Below are 26,141 nucleotides of genomic sequence, written 5' to 3'. Positions count from 1 at the left end.
CATGCTTGCTATAAAGCTTACCAGAGATCACCCGGTCCCCAACTCCAACATAGGGCTCTGGTAGGTGTCAGCCCTCCATACCCCATAACTGAATTTTCTGTTGTTACAAGCTGATATCAGTCTTCAGATCAGGAACCAGAACAAAGGCCCGACTCAGTTTAAGCACAGGCTATTTATCCCAAAGTCCTTTCTTTGTCTGTTGGTCTCTGGAGAATCCAGTTTGAGCCAAAATATACAAACCTCCACAGGAGGTGATGCCTTTTCTGGAGGTGTTGTAACCTGAGTGAAGTGCCTTAATCACCCTCTACTGTTTTCACTTCCTGGAGGAGCCATGGTAACCCTCCATCTGCGGAGTGCATACAGTCCCTGGCCCACAGTGGTACATAAACCATTCATACACTTAATTCCATATGGTCTCTCAGAGATATTGCAGGAAGTCGCCCTTATCTGTCACAGGGTGAAAAAAGAATAGTCCGCTGGCTAAACTAAGAACAATGTTTGCTCTTGGCCTAGATTAGAAAATACTGATTGAAACCCTTGGGAATTCATATCAAAGCATCCTGGAGTGAGTTACAGTGGTTACTAACTCTCCTTCAAAAATGCCCACAAACAGCTCTAGTCTGTAGGGTACAGTTCTTGAAAGCATGCACTAGCAATTAGTGGGAAATAAATGTGTGCCTAAAGGAGTAATTAAAAGGAATATGGCCAGCAAATTGGCACAAATAATGAACATGAACAACAGTTGTCGCAACAAGCCCTGATAATTTCCTTTTAAATTTTCAAAGGAAAACCCTACAAAGAACAGTATTGAACCAAACTTTGAAGCTCTTACTTCTCAGGCTCCTCTATACTGCTTTTGACCTCCTTTAAGTGTAACATTAAGAAACGAATATAGTTAAATCAGCATAACCTCCTACTGTGGATGCAGCAATTTTAGTAGTTTCCCTGAGAAATGACTGAGTAAAACTGGGGCATAGATAATGACCGTACAATCCAACCCTTTCCCCCCCCCCAATACAGAATTGGTAGGGTCATCACTTCACCCCTCCCTGAAGGACTCTCCAAAGGGCCAGAGATGCACAAGTGGAGAATAGAGTGAACAAGAGGGGAGAGGTGTTGTGTATTTGGTTGTCATGATAATAGAACCTTGTTGTTGCTATGGCAACTGAGTGAGATTATTAGGGGATAGCCCATTCAGTTTTGCCTGGGTTTGGTTAGTTCAGTGCGTGGCAATCAATGACTGCTTTGAAGGTTTACAGCTCTCTGTGTCTCAAGTGATTTCTTCCTAAAACTGCTGCCCCCAAGAATACAACAAGAGGCTGGGGTGGGATTTGGCTGGATGCACATAATCCCTTGCCCTACTGCATCCAGTGGGGAAAAAAAGCAGAGGAAAGTTTTTACAGCACAATCTAGGTATTCCCTTCCATTCCAGGAAATCCATGTAAAGTGGAGTTCTGCTACTGAGATGTACAGGTCCTCTTGCCCTACAAGAACTCCAAGATCTGCACAGGTCTCAAGGGGTCTGTAGGGTTTAGGGGCAGGTCTGTAATTTTTTTTCTCTTGTGAGGCAGTGGGGCAGGGACACCCCCCTGTGGAGTTTCCTGACTACTATGTAGATGATGCACTCTCTAGAAGAATCCCAGCCTCATCTTACCTTGATCTATTATCCTGAGGAGGCCCATTGGTCTACTACTCCTTTTCCTCCTGGATCCCTTAGAGATGCCTAGCTGGGACATTCAAGGGTGGCTAGTTAGCCCTTCCCTCTTATCTGGAAGCTTGGAAATGTAGATTTGCTCCCCTCCTAAACGGACAGGAATCTTCAGGCCATCCTACTCCATATTCTGTAGCAACGGGGCTATCCAGCAGTGTATATGTAACCCTGGGTGTGGCGTTCTGTCCCATCTAGTGGCTCCAAGACCACTGAGAGATAGATTAATTAGTTTGCTCTACACCCTTAGCTAACAGCCAGCTGGCTTTTAGCTCATGCAATAGAGGCACTAAACTCCAGAGGACCCAGGTTCAATCCTGCCTGCTGATGACTGGGGTCTACTGGCATTACATATGCATGTGTGTGTGTACACATTCTGGATTTTCAGGGACACATGGTTACTGTATGTATATGTAACAACTAAGGTCAGATCTCCACTAGAAACTTTTGCTGATATAGTAATGTTGGAAAGTAGGATGATTTATTACATTTCTATACTGGCAAAAGCCCTGTTATTCTGGCATAAAAGTATTTTTGCCGGTATAGTTTTTTTAACTCAGGGAACTGGCATAAATATACCAGCAAAAGCACTCTTTTTGCCCGTATAAACTATGTCTGCACTTGGAGGGCATGCTAGTGTAGACCTGACCAGAGATGGATCTTATTATAGGGCTATTTGAGGATGGTGGACACCTGGAGTCAATGAATATGACCACCAAATCAGTTAATTTGCTCTTTGGTGGGAGGGTGTAACATGAGTTTGGAGAAGTTGGTAGTGAAATATTTCTCAAGCCTGGCAAAATATTCCAGGGGCAAGCTGGTTTTTCATAGCTCTGCGCTTCTAACAAACACTACATACATTTATATAAAAATTCAGCTCTCTTAGCTAGCAAGTCATCACACAATGCCTTGTTTTTTCTTGCTGGAATGCTCACAGTTATGGTCTAGCAGAACTACAAGTTTTTATGAATAAAAGTATAAACGGATTGATAAGGATCTGCAGTGGATTGTTTAAAAGTGATGACTTTTAGCAGTACTTGAACTGAATTAGGCATGAGAAAAGGTAGCTGAGAGGGAATCTAATCACATTATATAAGTATCCAAAGGACTGGATGGCATTCATCCAAGAGTTCTGAGGCAACTAAAGAACAAAGTAGCCAAGCAGCTACCCAAAATATTTAATTTATAACTAAATACTGCTATTATACCTCAGAACTGGAGGGTGGCCAAGACTGTACCCATCTTTCTAAAGGTACCTAGGAATGATTGACTGGTGAAATTTATTTCAGTACAAAGAACAGACGGTAGAGAAAACTGTTAAAGGCCAATTAATGTGGAAAATATCAGAGGGGTAGCAGTGTTAGTCTGTATCCACAAAAACAATGAGGAGTCCAGTGGCACCTTAAAGACTAACAGATTTATTTGGGCATAAGCTTTCGTGGTTAAAAAACCAGTTCTTCAGATGCATGGAGTGAAAATTACAGATGCAGACATAAATATACTGACACATGAAGAGAAGGGAGTTACCTTACAAGTGGAGAACCAGTGTTGACAGGGCCAATTCAATCAGGGTGGATGTGGTCCCCTCCCAATAATTGATGAGGAGGTGTCAATACCAAGAGATGGAAAATTGCTTTTGTAGTGAGCCAGCCACTCCCAGTCCCTATTCAAACCCAAATTAATGGTGTTAAATTTGCAAATGAATGGTAGCTCTGCAGTTTCTCTTTGAAGTCTGTTTTTGAAGTTTTTTTGTTGAAGCATGGCTACTTTAAAATCGGTTATAGTATGTCTAGGGAGATTGAAATATTCTCCTACTGGCTTTTGTATGTTACCATTCCTGAGGTCTGATTTGTGTCCATTTATTCTTTTACATAGAGACTGTCCAGATTGGCCACTGTACATGGCAGAGGGGCATTGTTGGCAAATGATGGCATATATCACATTAGTAGATGTGCAGATGAACGAGCCCCTGATGGTGTGGCTCATGTGGCTGGGTCTGCTGATGGTGTTGCTAGAGTAGATATGGGAACAGAGTAGGCAATGGAGTAGGCAATTAATGTGGAAAGCAATTAGATACATATAATATGGAAGGGATAAAAATGTATGGGCCTGATACTTGATAACTTTCCTCACAATGAATAGCACTCTGCTCATAGATTTCAATACGACTAATCAAACAAGCAGAGCTGGTTGAACATTTACTATCAATTTATTTTCCCCCAAAACAGAAAATTAGATATTACTAAAGAAGGTGGGTTTTCTGTGGGTTTTTTTTTTTTGGGGGGGGGGGGGAGGTAGTGCTAAGCATCTGCTTTCCTCAAGAAATAGGTTTTTTTCAAACAAAAAATTAGATTCTTTTAAATGAAAAAAAATAAAAAAATTCTGCTGAAAATTTTGCCAAAAGTGAATTTTATTTAGTTTTCATTGAAATTTTTTGCAGGAAAAAAAAAAAAACAAACATACATGCTACTCACTCTGAGTGAATGTACCGTAGTTGGCAGTGTGGCTATGTGACGTTATTGACATAAAGTGTGACTGTATAAATCATTGTTGCAACCACTGTTATATATTTGCAGCAAATATTGTACAAAGGTTGTTGTGTGAGGTGTCTATAAAGAGGTTATGATTTGCTGGTTATGATTATGCTATCTGTATGTATGTATCATTTTTGTACTTAAAGTTATAAATAATGGCTATGTACTTGTATCTCAATGTGTTTTGATTCTAAATAGCCTCAGTGAAGCATTTGGTCAACTTCTTGAGAAAGGATTATTCTCAGTAATTGCCCAATCAAGAAACACTTAACTGACAGTGGACTATGGGAGACACCAATCCACATCTGAGCTTTCTTGGGAACATTCCAACGAACATGTAAACAATGGTGTCAGCCTGTAAAGAACTAAGTCATGTCTGGACATGTGACTTGCCCATCTGACTCCAACCTCCATCTTGCTGCTGTGATCTTCCACAGGGCAGAGAATATAAAAGGCCCTGGAAACCCCTCTATTTTGTCTTCAGTCCTGCTTCTGATCTCTGGAGGAACCTTGCTACAAACTGAAGCTCTGAACAGAGGATTGAATGACCCATCCCAGCTATGGATGTACTCCAGACTCTTGATCTGAACCTGCAGTTTATTCCATCACTGCTACAAGCTGAACCAAGAATGTTGCAATTACTGTATGTAATTAATTCCATTTAACCAATTTTAGCTCTCATCTATATTTCTTTTATGAATAAACCTTGGATTGTAGATTTTAAAGGATTGGCAACAGCATGATTTGTGGGTAAGATCAGACTGGTATATTGACCTTGGTCTGGGGCTTGGTCCTTTGGGATCAGGAGAACCTTTTTTTCTTTTACTGGGGCATTGGTTTTCATAACCATTCATCCCCATAACGAGTGGCATTGGTGATACTGGGAAACTGGAGTGTCTAAGGGAATTGCTTGTGTGACTTATGGTTAGCCAGTGGGTAAAACCAAAGTCCTCTATGTCTGGCTGGTTTGCTGTGCCTTAGAAGTGAAGAAACCCCAGACTTGGGCTGTAACTGCTGTGCTCTAAGCAATTTTTTCCTGAATAGATACTCTCAGAAGTGTCCCACCAAAGGCAGCATCGTTACAGGCTACTCAGAAAATTTATCTGAATCTAACCTTACATATTTGGTGAAAGTAAGTTACACCCTCCCTAACCTGTTGGAAATCTTTAAAATAACTAACAAAATAGCTGCTAAAAGAGAACAAGGCCAAGATTTTCAAAAGTGTCTAGTGATTTGGGGCACCTGATTCAAGACACTAAGCAGGCTGGATCTTCAGTGGGGGTGCTCAGCACTTTCTGAAAACAGGCCCTTTTTAGCTGACTCACACTGAATACCCCAAATCATTAGTCACTTTTGAAAACCTTGCCCAGTTGCATAGAATTAAGGCCCTCCATTTTTGGCTTTAACCAATTTTTACAAAAGCCATTATTCAGTTTTTATTGATTTTTCACCCAAATTTTAGAAGCGCCAGAACTCCCCAAACCTGGCTTCTTGCTCTGGAAGGACAGATGGTGATTACTGAGCCACCATCTTTCCCTCCAGAGCAGGCCTAGAAGTGGAAGAGGTGGAGGACATGATGGTGCCATCTCCTCATGTTTCCTCCTCTGCCTCTTCCACTTCTGAGCCCTCTCCAGGAGAGATAGCAGCTCAATAACCCTGAGCAGCCCATGTTACCAAGCCACCATATCTCCTTCCAGAGCAGGAGTGGGGTCATGAAATAAACCATAGCATTAAAAACTGCTTATACTCTTACTTTTCTTTACTTGTTGGGTTTTATTTTCATCCTGACATAGAATCCTAGAACTGGAAGGAACCTCGAGAGGTCATCTAGTCCAGTCCCCTGCACTTGTGGCAGGACTAATTATCTAGACCATCCCTGACATGTGTTTGTCTACCTGCTCTTAAAAATCTCCAGTGATGGAGATTCCACAACCTCCCTAGGCAATTTATTCCAGTGCTTAACCACCCTGACAGTTAGGAAGTTTTTCCTAATGGCCAACGTAAACCTCCCTTGCTGCAATTTAAGCTCATTGCTTCTTGTCCTATCCTCAGAGGTTAAAAAAACAATTTTTCTTCCTCCTCCTCGTAACAACCTTTTACATACTTGAAACCTGTTATCAAGTCCCCTCTCAGTCTTCTCTTTTCCAGACTAAACAAACCCATTTTTTTTAATCTTCCCTCACAGGTCATGTTTTCTAGACCTTTAATCATTTTTGTTGCTCTTCTCTGGACTCTCTCCAATTTGTCCATATCCTTCCTGAAATGTGGTGCCCAGAACTGGACACAATACTCCAACTGAGGCCTAATCAGAGCAAAAGTATTACTTCTCATGTCTTGCTTACAACACTCCTCCTAATACATCCCAGAATGATATTTGCTTTTTTTACAACAGCATTACACTGCTCACTCATATTTAGCTTGTGGACCACTATGACCCTCCAGATCCCTTTCCGCAGTACTCCTTCCTAGGCAGTCATTTCCCATTTTGTATGTGCACAGCTGATTGTTCCTTCCTAAATGGAGTACTTTGCATTTGTCCATATTGAATTTCATCCTATTTACTTCAGACCATTTCTCCAGCTCATTTAGAATTTTAATCCTATCCTCCAAAGTTCTTGCAACCCCTCCCAGCTTGGTATCATCTGCAAACTTTATAAGTGTACTCTCTATGCCATTATCTAAATCATTGATGAAGATATTGAACAGAACTGGACCCAGAACTGATCCCTGCAGTACACCACTCATTATGCCCTTCCAGCATGACTGTGAACCACTGATAACTATGCTCTGGGAACAGTTTTCCAATCAGTTTTGCACCTACCTTATAGTAGCTCCATCTAGGTTGTAGTTCTGTAGTTTTTTTTTTTTATGAGAAGGTCATGGGAGACAGTATCAAAAGCTTTACTAAAATAAAGATATACCATGTCTACTGCTTCCCGCTATCCACAAGGCTGGTGAAAGAAAGAAAGAAAGCTATCAGGTTGGTTTGACATGATTTGTTTTTGACAAATCCATGCGGACTGTTACTTATCACCTTATTATCTTCTAGTTGTTTGCAAATTGATAGCTAAAGTCTGCCTTCTTGAAATCCATTGTCTTTATTTTGCTCTTCTCCCTCTTACCATTTCTTAGAATAATGAACTCTACCATTTCATGATCACTTTCACCCAAGCTGCCTTCCACTTTCATATTCTCAACCAGTTCCTCCCTATCTGTCAAAAATCAAATCTAGAACAGCCTCTCCCCTGGTAGCGGTCTCCACTTTCTGAAATAAAAAATGGTCTCCAATACATTCCAATAAATTGGATAATCTGTGCCCTGCTGTGTTGTTTTCCCAACAGATGTCTGGGTAGTTGAAGTCCCCCATTACCACCAAGTCCTGTGCTTTGGATGATGATGTTAGCTGTTTTAATAAAAAAAAAAAAAAAAAGCCTCTTCTACCTGGTTAGGTGGTCTGTAGTTGTCAAGGTTCCTTCCCCACTCTGAACTCTAGGGTACAGATGTGGGGACCTGCATGAAAACCTCCTAAGCTTACTTTTACCAGCTTAGGCTGAAACTTCCCCAAGGTACAAACTATTTTACCTTTTGCCCTTGGACTTCCACTGGAAGTCCATCACCAAACATCTGACCTGGTTTATTTTTGAGAAAGAGTTGTTTGGAAATGTCTTTCCCCCAAAATCCTCCCAACCTTTGCACCCCACTTCCTGGAGAAGGTTTGGTAAAAATCCTCACCAATTTGCATAGGTGACCACAGACCCAAACCCTTGGATCTTAAGAACCATGAAAAAAGCATTCAGTTCTTAAAAGAAGAATTTTAATAGAAGAAACAGTAAAAGAGAATCACCTCTGTAAAATCAGGATGGTAAATACCTTACAGGGTAATTAGATTCAAAACATAGAGAATCCCTCTAGGCAAAATCTTAAGTTACAAAAAGACACAAAGACAGGAATATCCATTCTATTCAGCACAGCTTATTTTCTCAGCCATTTAAAGAAATCATAATCCAGTGCATATCTAGCTAGATTACTTACTAAATTCTAGGACTCCATTCCTGTTCTGTCCCCAGCAAAAGCATCACACAGACAGACTCTTTGTTTCTCCCTCCCTCCAGCTTTTGAAAGTATCTTGTCTCCTCATTGGTCATTTTGGTCAGGTGCCAGCAAGATTATCCTAGCTTCTTAACCCTTTTCAGGTGAAAGGGTTTTTCCTCTGGCCAGGAGGGATTTAAAGGTGTTTACCCTTCCTTTTATATTTATGATAGTAGTAGGCCCCTACCATGACATCACCCTTGGGTTTTTTACCCCTTTTATCCTTACCCAGAGACTTCCAACAAATCTGTGTTCTATTTCCATCTCAATCACAATGCAAGTGTATACATTGTTAATATATAAGTCAATACCTACTCCCTTTTTTCCCTGCCGGTCCTTCCTGAGCAAGCTATATCCTTCTATACCAATATTCCAGTCGTGTGTATTATCGCACCAGGTCTCTGTGATGCCAACTATGTAATAGTTGTGTTTATTAAATAGCATTTCAAGTTCTTCCTGCTTAGTCCTCATACTTCTCGCATTAGGATACAGGAATCTAAGATACTGATTTGATTCCCCCCACACCCAGTTCTGTCTTGTCTCTCCTTTATCCCTTCTCTAACAGACCATGCCCCCCCCCCCCCCCAGATTCCAAACCTGCTCCCAGGCCTCCATGTTCTTGACTTACCTGTGGGCTTTGGTCTCCTACCCCCTTTGAACCTGACATCCCCCAGTATACCCTGACATTTATCCAGAAAATTGTGAAGTTCATACTTTGCACTGATTTTTCACCTTTTAAAAAAAAATTGCAATGAACACTGACAAATTCCTGGGAAATGTTAAACAAAATAAAATTTAAAAATGAAGGCCCTTACAAATAGTTTACTGTTCATAAAGACAGTTATTCACATTTTCAAAACTATGTATTATAATGTTAAGAAGTTAAATATGTCCTCTATATATTATGCCATATTTTGACTTCAGATCAGTTTTGACCCTTAACACCATATCCTATAATATTTGGAACATTTAGAAAACATAAATGCAGACATCTTTGTAATGGTTATTAGTCTCCCATGAGGAATTATTTACTTGTGCAGATTCTGACTGTAAAGTATACATAGCATTTTAGAAGGGGGTAGGGTCACAAAAAGAAACACATTCTTGCACAGAGAGTTTACAAGGCAAAAATATACCTAACCAGCAAAGTGGTGGGATGAGGCATCTACCACTGTTGAAATTGAAATAAACTAGTTCTTACTACTTCCCAAAGAAACCTTTTATTATTCAGCTTAGAAAATAGGAGGTGAATATATTTATTTGACAAGTGACGATAAAGAATCGCAAGATAACAGCTAAACAACTGAAAACAAAGACCAAAAGATTCCTTCAAGTTTGTTTTCACTACTGAGATCACAATAATAAATGATAATGTGATCTGTCTTCATTCACTTCAGGAGAGGAAAGAATTAAGATAATTTTTTTTTGGTTCTTGATTTTTGTTTTTTTTTAAAGAACAAGACAATATATCTACAATGACACTTTTTTGAGTAGTATCAGATAAATTCTTTATACTGTTATAACAAACTATGAACTACAGAGAAGGAGTAATCAGACTGTAACAATTGCCTTAGGTCTTGTTTTTAAAATTATGTAATGCATCTAACAATGTCTAAGTGAAACATTCATTAAAAGCTAATGGTATTATTTTTTATGGAAAGAATACAATAGCCCCAGAAGATTTCTGCCATCAGGTTAACTTCGGAATGTTAATGGAGGGCCTAATTAGATTCCATTGCTTGAAAGAAAACACAATGAAAGATTGAGACAAACTTTTGTCTCAAACTGTGACTCTTGCAAAGTGCAGAAAGCAAAGACAGACTGCAAGAGAGCTGAAAAATGCTCTTAGCTGATGTGTGATATTAATGTTTATCTGTCTAGATTTCCCCTATCACTGTAGTGTCTGAGTGCCTCTGAAGTATTTAAAAATAGAAATAACAATCCCTCTTTTTTTTTCTTTCCTTCTCGGTCTGTAGGAGAACTAGTGGGATGATGATAGGGGCTTTTTGTTTGTTTTTATTACCTGTTCATGTTAATTTGTGAATGGACAGTTTGTTTATTGAAAGAAAGCTAAATTGAAGAAACTAGTGAGTCATTATGATTTACTTCATAAAATCATGTAGCCTGTGCTCATTCCTCTGTCACGTGGCAGAGAGATCTATAGCCTCCAGCCAGCTCCTGTGAAAGAAAGACATTTTGTGCTCTGACTGGTGCAAAAGAGAATTACTAGTATGGACTAATGTTAATGTATGTAAAACACCTTATCCCTGTGTAAGCAACATGGCAAAATGGCGAGAGTGTGACTTGGCAAATCTGGATTAAATAAAAAGCACCTGAGCCTTTGCTCAAAATTCAGATGAAACCCAAACCAGATTTTTTTCTTTTTTGAGGTTTGAAAGAATTTGATTAATTCCCTCCTACCCACTTCCCCTTTTTCACTTCTGCGTGTCCCTCTTCCAGATGGAACCTGAAGTAGAAACATCCAAAATACAGTGGGAAAAATCCACTGTTGGATGTGGGCTAACAAAAGTCTGTGCTCATGAGCCTTCCATACTCATTTGATTATTGCAGCAGCTCTGGATGACTTCAGCCCGGTTCAGATAAGCATGCCATGGCCTGATCCTGCATGCTTTTATCCATGTGAATAATTCTTACTTGTGCAAATATTGTATTAGTAAAAATGTATATTGCATATAAATCTATTTCTGAGATCTTAATCAGGAGAGGTCCTATTGTGCTATGCACTGGATAAAAATTTATGGTCAGTGGACGATAGGGGGGAGGGATAGCTCAGTGGTTTGAGCATTGGCCTGCTAAACCCAGGGTTGTGAGCTCAATCCTTGAGGGGGCCATTTAGGGATCTGGGGCAAAAATTGGGGATTGGTCCTGCTTTGAGCAGGGGGTTGGACTAGATGACCTCCTGAGGTCCCTTCCAACCCTGATATTCTATGATCCTATGGAAAGGGACTCAAGAGATCTAAGTTCTATATGCAGCTCTTCTGTGTAAGATTTGCCATGTCTGTTTACCCTCCCACCATTTGTCTATACAGAGCTCTTCAGCGTGCAGAATGTCTTTTACCATGTGTTTGTATGGTGAGTAGCAAAATGGCCCCACAGCTGGGGCCTCCAGACTCTACTGTGAAACAAATAAAATGACAATCCCTGAATAGTCACACTGTCTTCAGTAGGACAATTTGCATGAGTAAGGATTGCTAGATTGAACCTTCAACTTTTCAGTGCTTATCTAAAGCAAAGAGAGCCTCTTGTGATTTGCCCAACAGCCATTATATATTTGAAGCCTATTTATGAATATTAGTACAGTAACAAGACAACCATGCTACTAGAAGACTCATTATATTTTATTGCCATTTTCCATGATGCATAGGTTTGTATGAAATCCAGATATTATTCACAAGAAAAATGCTTTAGGATATTTTTCAATCCTCTCAAGGAACTTTCCATCTAGCAAGAAGAAAATATCCTGAAGCCTCCAAGTTATTATTACTCTCTGACTTATTGAATATTTTATAAGAATTCCACAACAGGATTGAAAATGTCTTCAAAACCCTGTGCATGAAGAATGATGCATTGATCAGAGGGCTGAGATCAATTTAATTCCTCTTAGTTATAAAATATAGACTAACTACAAAGAAACTTTCCCCAGCTTTTGATTGTCATATTTCATATTCTACTGAATGTACATAGGACAGTGTTCATGTATCATGGGAATTCATCAGCTGGAAGTTTTGTAAATATTGGCTAGAAGACCCTTCCCCCCATTCATAATTCAGCATTAAGAAACAGATGTATGTGAATTGGCCAACAAGATTTGTATGTATATTGAATTTATGGTGATAACCTGCTCAGGGTTAGTTTGCACCACTATAACAGTAAAAATGATCATGTGTTTTCTAACAACAACAGAATAAATGCAATGGTCCTGATTATTCTCTCACTTAAGCCAATATAAAATGTGAGTAATTCCTCTGAAGCCAATGAAGATGTGTTAGTATAAAGAAAGCTTAATCAAGATCTATGATGACTGGATTTCTGAAACTACATTATCAAAGCGCATCCATTACAGCTGATAACTTCCCATGACAGAGATTCCAAAACTTCCTTAATTAATTTGTTCCAGTGCCTGTTCGTTAAAAAAATTAAAGGGTAAAATAAAAATCAGTATCCACATCTAACAGAAGAGCAAACTTGTGTTTGCACATCTTGGAAGGATCATGACTGGGTTTCATACACAACATACATTTGCCTTTCAGAAGATTGCTGTGCTTGTTGAGATCTGTCCTTTAATAGATTTAGAAATGTTACTTAAGTTATTTGTCAGTTATGATTAGCATTGACGCAACCATGGAATCAGCAAGCTAGCAACTTCAGCGCCTTCTGTTGGATGGTATAATAAACTATTTAAGCAATGCCAGGTCTGAATACTTTGTGTAAAGAAGGAGAAGCAATTCAAAGGTTCATCCTTTACAGATCACAGACTCCATTTTACCAGCTTCACGTACAAATTCAGACATGCTACGTTTGATTTACATCGAAAACAGGGCCAGATTCAATAAAAGCCACTAGCTTCTGCAGTGCAGTCAATGAGGAAAAAAACGCTTCCATTCTAATCCACAACCATGATCAAAGTCTTATTTGGTCATGTAGGTCATCTTTGTTAGTATACAATCAATCCCTGTATTACATAGAAATAGGTGCTTTAGGGGAAAAAAAGTGTTCCCTTAATAGGGGAAGAAGTATAGCTCAGTGGCTGGGGCACCAGTTTGGCATATAGGATATCCAGGCTCAGTTCCCTGTTCTGCTATAGCTTTCTTCAGTGACCTTGGTTAGGCAAGTCACCTAGCCTCTTCGTGCCTCAGTTCCTCATTAGTAAACAGGTATGATAATTCTTCCCTACCTCACAGGGTCCTGAAGAGGAGGTGGGCCCTGCCAATTGACCCATCATGAAATGACAACCATACACCTGTATCAGTCACATAACACTCCTATTCTCATCAGAAGTCTATTTCACATAGTCATAACAGATATTCAGAATGTAGAGTGGTTTGGTCACCATTACTAATGATGTCCTGTATTTTAGTAATATTATCACATAACCTTAAATGAAATTAGGAGACAAATGACAGGTAGGGCCTTGATCAGGATGAAACTAGAATGAAAAAGGGCAAAACCTTCCATAGAGGCAATGGGCAAAGAACAAGATCAGAGTCTCTTTCATGGTCCACGGCAACGGTGTGAAACTAAACCACAAAATGACGTGCCTGATTTTCCATCTCCTTATGTAGTCATTTACTGAGCAAAGTGCTATTAATCCAGAATGCTATCATTTACACATTTTGCCCTGATGTAAATGATTACACCCGCTGCAGGAAGAATAGAGAATCAGGCCTAACATATTTAGGTATGTGGGCTGGGGAACATCAGAGTAACAGAGGGAAGCCTACTGTAAAGGAGCAAGGGCATCAGACTGGGCTTTCTTAAAGCAGGAAGGAATGCAGCACCCAAGATCCTGTAGCTTGGTAACTACTGGTAAACATCTATTACTTTAAACAGGATCCCTTGAATTGTGCTTTAAAAAATTGTACTATGAGCTCCCAATGTTAGTAATAATATTAACCCCCAAAGTCTCATACTATACATGAGGTATTTTATTCTGTCATTGAGAGAGCAAAGAAATTTGAATGGGATGATAATACAACCACTCTATTGCCTATTTAGATTGCAGACCCTTTGGGCCAACGGCTACTATAGGTTTGTACAGTGCCTAGCACAATCTCATTTGGGGCATCCAAGGACTACTGCAATACAAATTAATACATTTAAACTACATAACATTGAGGATGTGACACCAACCAATAAAGGCCAGGACATACCAAACTAAGGTGATCTCACATCATGTTTAATTCACTCCATTGCATTTAACCTCTGCATTGCATAACAGCTCTCTTTTCTTGGAGATCTGTCAGTAAGGAACAACTCAGTAAGGGCTTGTCTACACAAGGACATCCAGGACAGTTTGTCTGAATTAACTAAAGGTGTGAGTTTGAAGTGGAATAGTTAAAGTGAACTAAATCTTGCTGTAAAGATCTCCATTTAGAATTAAAGTGACCTTAAATTGGTTTTGCTTAATTCATTTCCAAAGTAAACTACACTCACCCAAATTAAAGACACTTTAATTGTTAATAATAGCATCCACACATAGATTTAATGAGTTTTAACTAATCCACTTCAAATTCACACCTTTAGTTAATTCAGATGAACTGTCCTGGACATCCTTATGTAGACAAGCCCTAATTTTAGAAGGGAAGGAGAGAGGTATTGGAATTCCTTTGCTTCACTTATTTCACGGCTTTCAAATGTGATGTTAAGCAGCTTAATATACCTAGTATGAAAGCACCATTCTGCTCTGTAAAGCAACTCTAAAAATAGCACCCAAATGTTCCACATTTGTTCTGTCTCAGGGGTTGCCAGATCAAGTTTGCTCAATAAACAATAAAATAAAACAATATTGTTTTCTTTTCTAGCTGCCAGCCACACCAACACATCCTGTGATCTGCCATTCCATCTCAATCCAGGCATCATCAGTAAGAAGAGAATCCATAGGCCCAAAATTCTGCCCTTCCTTACCACTTTTCTAGCTGGGATGCACAGATGCAAATAAAGACAGAATTTGGCCCTGTAACTTGTTCTCCGGGGGCAATGATGAATCTGTGCAATCCACCACAAATGTGAAAATAATACAATTCTGATAATGGTGCAAAGAATTCAGCTACCTCCCCCTATAGCTATGTTGGCCCCGAACAGCTAACAGAAGTAAATTTGATTACACAGCCCCGACTTATTTTAGTCACCTAAGTCAGCAGATATGACTCTGGTTGCACAAAAGTAGTGTTCTGTTGAATAAAAAGGTGTTACCATTTCATCATTATCTTTCAGGCTAGAGCTGCACTTTAAAATATTATGTGTATGTCCTTAAATCAAAAACTGTAGGGAAGACAAATAATTTTACCTTTGTTATGACTGAATATATTTGACAAAGAAGGCTGATACCCAAGCAGTTGCTTTTCATTTCTGCACAGAGCTCTGATCTCTGCCTCTCCCAAAAGCACTTCACACAACGTAATCCAACTGAAGGGAGCTATTTAGGACCTGGAAGGCATCATATACAGTCTTAACCTTGAGGGTTAAGCAATCACATATGCTGAAGTATGCTTTGACTAGAGCGAGGTTGTGATGCCTGAAATATGTGGAAAATGTACTTGCCTAGAAGGAGCTTTCTTGCTGAGTGAAGAGAATGGCAGATATTTGTAACACTTGGTACAGAATGGGTTCACTTAACCATGAATGCTACTTGAGTATATGCTGAAAATTATTGTTCAGATACATTCACTTCTTGGACCATTTTAGATAATGTATTATTCTTGGCTCATCAATAGGGGAAAAGTTTCTAGCAGTAACAGCTTTAGATACCTTAAAAACAAGAAATGCATTAGCATCTTTATTACAAATATAATTGGTTTTCTTTTATTTGTGACTGGGGAAAGGGTCACCAGTTAAAATACACCACTGTAAAATTTGCAATTTAAATTTCATTTCATGCCAGAGTGTAGAAACAGTTTACACAAATAGTATCCATTAATCATTAAAAAGAAAGGTTAGAGGTATACTTTGCCACTATTATTTTTCATATATGATTATTTATAGTTTTGTAATTAAATTTGTTTTCCCAAGGAAAAAGAATTAAAGCTTTTTGAAAGTGAAAGTACATTTTTACAACAACAACAAAAAGCAGAAATTTCAAATGAGCAAAGTGTGGGCTTTATTGCTTTGACCCACAAGGGCAACCACAATATTCTAGTTTATCACTTGCATGCATCTTTGATGCAAAACGCTATCACTCGTGCCAAATGCTGTGTAACATCTTTTGTATTCCAAGCTGCTGCCTGAACTCAGATTGCCAAGTTCTGTCACTTCCCATGCCAACCTCTCTTTCAAATATCTTTATTCAAGTCTCTTCCCATTTAACATTAAAAATATATAGACTTTGTGCTAGATCACCAGCTCCATTGAAGTCAATGGAGTTGGGCCATTTTACATCATCTCAAGATCTGGACCTTAAGGGGAGATTTTCTGAGGGACAGCCAGTTCTTTGAGATAGGGACAAAGAGGTCTTTTCTGTTGAGACTACATCAACTCTGAAATGCAAGGGAAAAAGCTGTTATAAGAATTATCCAACCCAGGAAGGTGCAAGCTTATCTGGAATCCTTGGCCAAGCCACTTATTTAGGTGGCCCCTGATGAAATCTGCAAGATTCAAGGTGCAACTTTTCCTTCCACTCCAAATTTCTAAGTCAAGCCAATCAGGTGGGGCTGGGGTTCAGTTCTGTGGGCATAAACAGGGTCTGCAATAGGCAATGTGATCAGAACTAGTGTGACTGTGTCTTTTGATGATGTACTTAATCTAGGAATAGTGGATCAAGTTTTCCTTTTAAACAGGAGAAATGAGGAACCAGTGAGATACCCCAACAAGAGCTGTAACAGAGGGGGAGAGAGAATCTATGGCCTTTGGGGGGGGCGTGTCTTCATTTATCACCATATGTCTTTCTCTCTCTGATGCTACTCCCTGATGGAGTGAGGCACCATTAAGTGGGGAATGGGCAGAGTCTTGATCCTGCTTTCCACTCTACGCTGGCCAATGCAGCTGAGCTGGCACAGGGCTATTGCAATTGCTGAGGTTATGACCCAGCAGCAAACTACTCTCTTCCCTCTGAGCAAGGAGAAGCAGGGGAAACGTCATGGGGAAAAAAGCATCTTCTCTGGTGCTTCATGCCTCACAAGGCTATTTCTTGAATGGAGGATCTTACGTATCAGCCTTTGCTGATTGAAAGAAACAATTATACCCTAACAACAGAAATTTTACCCAGAGCTGTTTGTTTTTTGCTGTGCATCTTTGTGCTTTCATTTGGGTATTAAAGACAGCAAGGTGACCGTGATTTAATGTTTTTTGTAATCTGACTACACATGCTGGCAGAGGGAAAACACTGAAGTTTAAATATACTGTTGACATGAACTTGTTCTAACTTTTTTTTCCCCTCCATTGGAAGAAGAACATCAAATCAAATTTTATTTTAATGTACCAATTGGAGCAGAAAAATAGTAACAACTTCCCCTGGTTACATGGGAGGAAAGAATTATTTATGTTATTCTGGAAGAGCAGGCCCCAGCCCTTGAACTCTGTATTTGGTCTTCATTATGGCTTCTTGGCACCAGTCCCACTGCTGTCTTCTACAGACACCTCTTCAAAAATTTATGACAGCACAACAGGGCAGCAGAAGCCACTTGATTTCTGCATATTAACATATTCATTAAGCCACTCAATAATTAATATATCACTTGCATGAAACATATGGGTTAAATTACGTCTTAGCTAAGACTATACAGGAAAGATCCAGAAGTATTTTGCTTCATTGTTTATTTTGTCAACATTGATCTCAACACAGAAATGGTAATAGATTATTGGAAAAAGCTACCTTCAGTCTTACTAACTCCTTAGCTACTTCCCAAGTGCCCCTTGTGGACAGGGGTGCCTCTGCAGTGCTTAACCCTGTTTTCCCCTTCTTCAGGGCTCCTTAAACTCCATATAGCTGTGCTCATCCACTCACAGCCCTTCCTGGGGTCTGATTTTCATATTAGCACAAAGTTCCAATAAACCAAACAAAAACAAATCTTCCACCCAGCCATAATCTGGGCACATCCCCTCCTTCCTGAGGTACTCTTCTGTCCTGCTGGCTCAGCAGTCAACTCCCTTCTTTGGGGATCAGTGCAGGAGACCTCCCCCTCTCACTGCAGCTTCACTCTTCAGTTCCTCTTCCAGCACTGCCTTAATGCCCTCTGACCCTTGAGGACTTGGAGTTTTGGAGTCATATGGGCAAGTCTCATGCCCATGCTTGACTCAGTTTTCTACTTTTCTACATTCCCAGGAAAGCTCAGATGTGGATTGGCATCTATCAAGGTCCATTGTTAACCAAGAACTCCCAATTACTTCAATAACCCCTTCACACTATGTTGACCAAATCTGCCTTGGGTGCTTTCTACAGCAAACATTTTAAATACAACCATAGAGCCAATGCTCATAACTTAAAAATGATACATGCATATGAATAGGATGAAAACATGCAGAAGAACATAACCTTTGCAGAGATATGTTACATGGCATATCTAGCATAAAACATATTCCAGTTATGTCATATTTACACTCATAAGCATATTTCTATAAAGCATTATGAGGTGCAATGTTACAGAGGGACTTTCAGAAAGTCATGCAGCAGTTTAGCAGCAAAGCCAAGCCTAGAACTCCCATCTCTTGATGCCCAGCCCAGTGCTCTAGCCACTGGACTGCAGTGCCTCTGAGTGAGCCCACCCTCCAAACTTTTAGAGATTTGCACGTCACTGATGATTAGGGTGTGAGCACTAATCTCAATCCTAATGGCTAAAAATCCTGTAAGAACAGCAGTGTGCTATTGTCAGCCTTTAAGGAGCCCTTTTCAAACAATTCCCCTGCTCCCATTCCAGGCATAAGATGTGACTTCTTTCCTTTCTACTACTCAGGACTGAGGATTTTGGGATACTTAGTGTTTTTCATTCATATTCTTATCCTTGCGCTGAACAATGAGTACAATAATAAAGTAAATTGCAAATGATATTGGAGAAGTGGGTCGCTGCTATGTTATGAGTGAGAAGGGGAAAAAAAGATGAGATAAAAATGTCACTCTGAAACTGAGAATTTTCTGGGTTTTTTCCCTTTGTGTTTTACTCTGTCTCTTCATTATTAGACGTGTAAGTGATGTTCTTTTGAGTTCTCCCATGAATAGCAAAGCATATTATTATAACTTTGCAAATGGTACCAGTCCTTATAAACAATGCTGTAATCTATTTTGCAGCAAATGCAGATTTAAAATGTGGTATGAAGTTTTAATACACGAGATAGAGAACCCTACCGAAAGACTATGTAATGTGCTCAGGTTGTTCTAAAAATCCATTTACATAGTATTATTAGCTCTGAGAAATGAAATATTTCTGAAAGATGATTTAATTTCTCCAGGAGTTATTGGTCTGTGCTTGAAATGGGATATTGGGTTCTTTCCAGATGATTAATTGGGATGTAATGAATAGTGTCAGTTGCAGAACTTGTAGTGGGCACATATTAATAATATTAGAACTTAGGCATTTATTTCACAAAGTGTAATGACATCTAGGAAATAGGAAGAATACAAGTGCATTATTTAAAACATGATTTATGACAAATATTCAAACTGCAAACACATAATAGCTTTATTCATGTGACTAAGAATTTGCAAGATTGGACCCTACATTTGGTAGCATTAGATAGAGCTGGCTGGAGGATGACAATTCTGTTTCAAAATGTGGTTTCATTCCGTACTGGAACAAACAAAGAACTGCTAGAACGTTTTTACAAAAACAAGAGCATAAGTGTCAGTCACTGTATAGCCTGGTGGTTAGGGCATGGCATGAGGTGACCTAGGATCAAGTCCCTACTCCTCCTGATTCAGAGTAATCTGAGATGAAGAACTCTGCTCTGAATCACAAAAGAGTGGGGTCTTGGACTTGTGTCTCCCACATCCCAGAACCCTGATCACTGAACTATAGAGTCACTCTCTTTCTCTCGTCTGACAAAAGTCTTGTGGAAACCAATAGACTATTTTGGCAAAAATGTTCCAACTAGCCCTTCTCTCAGAAGAATACACTGAGGTTTGTTTTATTAGTAGTAGTAGGAGCAGCATCTTTGGGATCTTTATGCTCTTCATTTTTCATCTTAGATTTTTAATAGGCTAACCACCTGTTAACCACAAAGCATTATTCTAAATATAGGAGGATGCTGACAATGTAATGATCCTCCACTGTCCATGACAAGGAACAGACACTACATTGCAAAAGTTTGGGTGAATGAGATTTCAATCTGACACATTATTGTGATGCTAGAATCATTTCATTTGATAAGTCCGGAAGAAATACTAAATAACTTGGATATAACTGCCAGTTCTCAGGGTACCAATTACGCCACAGTATATTCAATATTTACCTATAGACAAAGTTCTACTAATTAGAAATAAAACATCAAATACATTCCTGGAATAAATATGCATAGAAAAATAAAAGATAGTAGCATATTAAAATCACTTCCTTATCCATCCCTTGCTTAATGTAGCACAGGATAAGAATCTCCTATTTATTTCCTCCATCGACTTTAGAAACACTCTCTACATCAATAAAATGTAAGAATCAAGCCATAGTTCACTTGTGTCTTGTATTATTAGTTTTATGAAAATGATGCATGGGTTTTAAGGTCAGAGGGGACCCATTATGATCATCTAGTCTGAGCTCCTGCATAACAAGCCATACAATGTCACCCAGGAATTCCTGCATCAAACCCATAACTTCTGGTTCAGCTAGAACATATATCTTTCAGACAGGCAGATGCATACAATTTTGATTTAAAGATTTCAAGTGATGGAAACCCCACCACATTCCTAGGTAACTTGTTCTAATCTTTAATTATCCTAGCTGTTAAATTTTTCATCCTACATTGTCAGCCTGCAGCCATTGGATCCAAATAAACTAAATGTAATACAGCACATAGTAGCAGGATAATGACTTTGGAAGTGCAGGGTAGAATATGTCATGTTATCTATGTATTGGAAGTAAAGCTGTGTGAAACATTGATTGAAAACGAAACACAAAATCAGAATAATTTTATCATTAAAAACAAGATCCAACTAATCTAAGTGCCATGGGCTGATCTAGTCACCCCTGAAGTGACTCCTTGTGGCCAAGGTTGGGGAATAGCTGTGCCAGCCTGATTCGTCTTCATGTGGGTGCTCACTCCCCCCCCGCTTGGTCCTCAGGCCAGGTTACTGTAGATTACCCCTTCTGAGGGAAGAAGGGGTGTGTACCAAAGTCTCTCTATATCAACCATCCCAGGGAGGCTTCCAATTCACTGCCCTCAATGTTGCCATTTCCCCAGTGGCTGGTAGGGGAACCCAGGCCCACCCTCTTCTCCAGGTTTCAGCCCAGGAACCTTACAACCAGTGGATAAGGTCTGTACTGTCTCACAATTTACTGCTGTTTTCCTAGACTGCTTCCTATGCTGCCTCTATCTTGTCCTTTCTCCCCCCTCATCCAGAGTGCCCTTCCTTCCAGACCAAGCTCCCTTCTCTCCCTAGTCTTACAGGGTAAATGCAAACCTCCTTCCTGTAGCCCCCTTCTGCCCTCAGCTACCTGGCTTTATACAAGCCCCGCCTGCTGCTTTCCAGATGAACTTTATCCTTTAATTGTCCTCACTGTTCCCTGAACTGCCTCCTCCAGGCACAGCCTAGGCAGTTAATTGGCCCAACTAGCAACATTACCCCTTCAGGGGCTGCTGTGGGGTGAACACCCCATCACATCAAGTTTGTCTAATTTCAACCAAGTCAGTGACCTTTCCCTTCTTTCTCATGGGATACCTAACCCCCTTAATCCTTTGGCGCCTTCTTCAGCGGAAAGGGTGGAAAGCTGTAACCCCCACTCCTCTCTGACTGCGCCCTCTGAAGATCATCCTGGAAACTTGGTGGGCAGCTAGTCTACCTTGCTAATATCCAAGAAACCAAAGATGTGCAGTGAGTTAAATCAGTCTGCTCCTGAAAAACCAAGGTAACAACTTCAAAGACAAAATATTTGGACATAATTTTTTTGGAGGGGGGGGGTGAAAAATGCAGATTCAGTGACCCCACAATGTTTTGTGAATTTGTGTCACATTTGCTAAATTGTTAATGTTGAAGAAAAAAAACAAAATTCAGAAAAAAAAGTCAAAATGAAAGTTTGACGGTTTTGAAAAATATTTTTATTTGAAACAAGTTTTGTGCAAAAACTTCCTTCAATTTTATTTTAAAAATATTAAGAAACTGTAAAAACCACATAACATCAAAAGGAAACACTTTGTTTTTGGTCAAAGAAAATGTTTTGTTTGACCCAACATTTTATTTATTTTATTTTATTTTATTTTGATACTTTAATTCATCAATTTTGTTTTCAGTTTGACCCAAACCCCAAAATATTTTTTTAAAATTTTCAGAATTGCAGGTGAACTGAAAAATCAGTTAGTCCCACAGCTGTAGTTGTAAGTCAGCTTTCTCCAGTCTTCAGCTGCCAGCAAATGGCAAAGGGGAACCTGGATCTTGTAAGGGGAGGAAGGGCATAGTAGTTTAGATTAGTAGTTTAGGCATACATTCCAGGGGGAAATTATGGGTGAAATCATTAAAATCAGTGGCAAAACTCCAATTGACTTCAGTGATGCTGCCTGATCTATTGATTATGTATTAATTCCCAGTCAGCATTCTGTGATTTGGCAGGGTTCTGTTGGGGTGCCTTTCTCCCATAAAAAGAAAAGGAGTACTTGTGGCACCTTAGAGACTAACCAATTTATTTGAGCATGAGCTTTCGTGAGCTACAGCTCACTTCATCGGATGCATACCGTGGAAACTGCAAAAGACATTATATACACAGAGACCATGAAACAATACCTCCTCCCACCCCACTGTCCTGCTGGTAATAGCTTATCGAAAGTGATCATCAAGTTGGGCCATTTCCAGCACAAATCCAGGTTTTCTCACCCTCTGACCCCCCCACACAAACTCACTCTCCTACTGGTAATAGCCCATCCAAAGTGACCACTCTCTTCACAATGTGTATGATAATCAAGGTGGGCCATTTCCTGTACAAATCCAGGTTCTCTCACTCCCTCACCCCCCTCCAAAAACCACACACACAAACTCACTCTCCTGCTGGTAATAGCTTATCCAAAGTGACCACTCTCCCTACAACGTGCATGGTAATCAAGGTGGGCCATTTCCAGCACAAATCCTGGCTATTACCAGCAGGAGAGTGAGGTCTGGGAAAGGGACTCAGAGCATCACAGCTAAATACAAGGTAGAACAGTTTGTTTAGCACCAGTAGTTAACATATAGTCTAAGGGGCAATTCAAGATAAAGTGACTCATTTACACCTCTGCAGTCATAGGACAAAAAAAGGGGGTTAGTGGGTTATAAGTTGTTGTAGTAAGCCATATGTCCAGTGTCTTTATTAAGACCGGAACCAATGAGAAGTCCTTGTGGCACCTTGGAGACTAACAAATTTATTTGAGCATAAGCTTTCATGGCATAGTTATGAATTTAAGCTGCCATGTTCATCTTTTGAGGAAAAGGACTAAGAAGTCAGATATGGAGTGACTGTTTTATGAAAAGTGTTCACTCGTAGGTAATCATTTTTTGTGTCTTTTATCGTTTTTCTGTGTGAGTTCATTTGTGAGTGTAGCAATTCTCTAGTTTCTCCCACACAGCTGATTGGGGTATTTAATGCACTGGATAAGAAACACCACATTTGAACATTTGTATGCCATTCCATAGTTCTAGACATTTTGAGTTCACTCTATGTGGAAGATTCCTGGACTGCTTTCATGGTGAATACTTTAAGAGAAAAGTCTATAATTTTGTTGTATTAAAACCACCACAAAATGAATGTGAACTGTGACTATCTGAACTTGAGAATTCCATTCCTAAATTTGAATTCTGTTGTTTGGTTTAGGTGTGATCCCATCTCTGCTGCAATCAACTACTCTGAAAATGTCCATAGCCCATGTATGTGCCAGTGTGTGAGAGAGATCAGATGGTTGAATCATCTCATCTTGTGTTATTGTCCCCAGTCCCACAAGTAGTTGTATCTATCCAGAGTATATTTGAAAAGAAAACGGTCATTAGCAAACATGAAGATTTGCCCACACTACTGAAGAAAATAAATCTTCCCTTTGTGAAACATGTTTAATATTAAAACAGTTTCCTGAACTCACATTACACTCTCCTCTGATATGTTCATCCATAAAGGATTACCTGTTTCCAACTGCATTTACATTGCTATCCTTTTAGCAATCTATAAACAGTACCGATGGCATAATTAATTGCACTTTTCCAGCATACATATGAGAAATCCTATTTAAACTGCAAAATGTTATCATCGTTGTCCCACTTAGAATAGCTTAGTATTAGTCTGTTAAAGATGCAGAGATTTTGGACATTGGTACTAAAGAAATCATTAGCTCTTTGTGCATTATTTAAATATCACAGATACTTAAAAATATAAATGAGGGAAATGCTTCCAGAATTAAATTTTAAAATGGTAACTGGAAAAATGATTAAATTAGACATCTGTAATTTAGTTAATAACCTGACTCCATTTCATTTCTTTAGCACAAACTTGATAGCTATTTTCCAGATATAATATTTTAGTTTCTCTCCTTGATTAACCATTACACAGTAGTATATTGCACTGCAAAAGTCTGAGTGCTAGTGATAATTATAATTCATTAAATATTGATCAAATTAAAACTCAGACTGCTTGGATGCCATTCATTTGCCAAGTATAAAAGAAAGGGAAATTTTATAACTTGCAAATAACTTCTAGTAGCTATATAAATAAGCAAACTAAAAAAACCTGAATATATGAATTCTTGATAATATTCTCAGTGAGAAAATTGTCATATTCAAATTAAAAAATCAAATCAAAACTGAGTTTTAACATGGGGAAGGCCAAGGAGATTTCATGACCTTGCCCTAGAAAAAGTGGAGTTTAGCTGATCCTACCACCATCTTAATTCAGAAACACAGTAGAAAACAAAGTGTACATAAAAAAATTCTTCTGTTTTCGAACTGCTAAATGCATATTGATTCATATTTGCAGCTGGGAGATTTGCACACATTATTTCATACAGACATGTTTTCCAATTTACCCTTGTTTTGCAGTTTAAAGTCAACATTGTTACTTCTGCTCTGTATTGATCTGGTGCACAGTCCATTGATGAAAAGCCTCTCACTGATTTCACTGGACTTTGGTCAGGTCTTAGGGCTGAAAGTTGCAAAGTTCAGATCATCCTAAACTCCCACGGACTTCAGTGAGAAAAACTTAAGAGGGAGTTGAGGATGCTCACCATCTCTGAGGGTTCTGCCCTTAACTTCCTTACTCTACTTATTCTTGGCTGCATGTGACACATTGGGTATGTCTATGCTATATCTGGCCACAGTCAGCTGACCAGGCTCAGGAAGCTTGGGCTACAGGGTCTATAAAATTGCCGTGTAGACTTTCAGGCTTAGGCCGGAGCCTGGGCTCTAAGACTGTGTGGGGGAGTGGGGGAAGGTCTCAGAGCCTGGGCTCCAGCCCAAGTCCAAACATCTACATTAATTCGATAGTCCCACACCCAAGCCCTGCGAGTCTGAATCAGCTGACCCAGGTTCTGAGACTTGGTACTGCCGATTGTTCTATCACAATGAAGACATACCTTAAGCCAGGGCTTTGACCCAAGCCTCCTTTCCATTCACACACAGATCAGTATGAATCAGATCAACAAGCACTCAAGACCCGGGTCCTATGATCCTACTAGGGGGTGGGTCAGAATCTCATTTTTCAGTGTAGATACAGCTCAAGCCATAGACCCAAGTCAGAAGGTCTGCACTGTGTTGTATGGCATTTCAGCACAGCTGATACACCCAAGTCCAGCAACTGTAATCCCGGGTTTACAACACAATGTGGATGCTCAAGAGTGGGCTTGAAAACACTGAGATCACAACTCCAGGTCACACAGATCCAGGTTGACAATGTAATGTCGACATACCATCACATTCCAGGGTGGAATCCAGACCAGTGAGGGGCTGTGTCACCACCTGTGATGGGTGAACTAGGCCCTGAGGCCCC

Source organism: Lepidochelys kempii, chromosome 8 (genome assembly GCF_965140265.1).
Source record: "Lepidochelys kempii isolate rLepKem1 chromosome 8, rLepKem1.hap2, whole genome shotgun sequence".
Taxonomy (NCBI): domain Eukaryota; kingdom Metazoa; phylum Chordata; order Testudines; family Cheloniidae; genus Lepidochelys; species Lepidochelys kempii.
The sequence above is the reverse complement of the archived record's forward strand: the minus strand, read 5'-3'. Positions refer to the sequence as shown.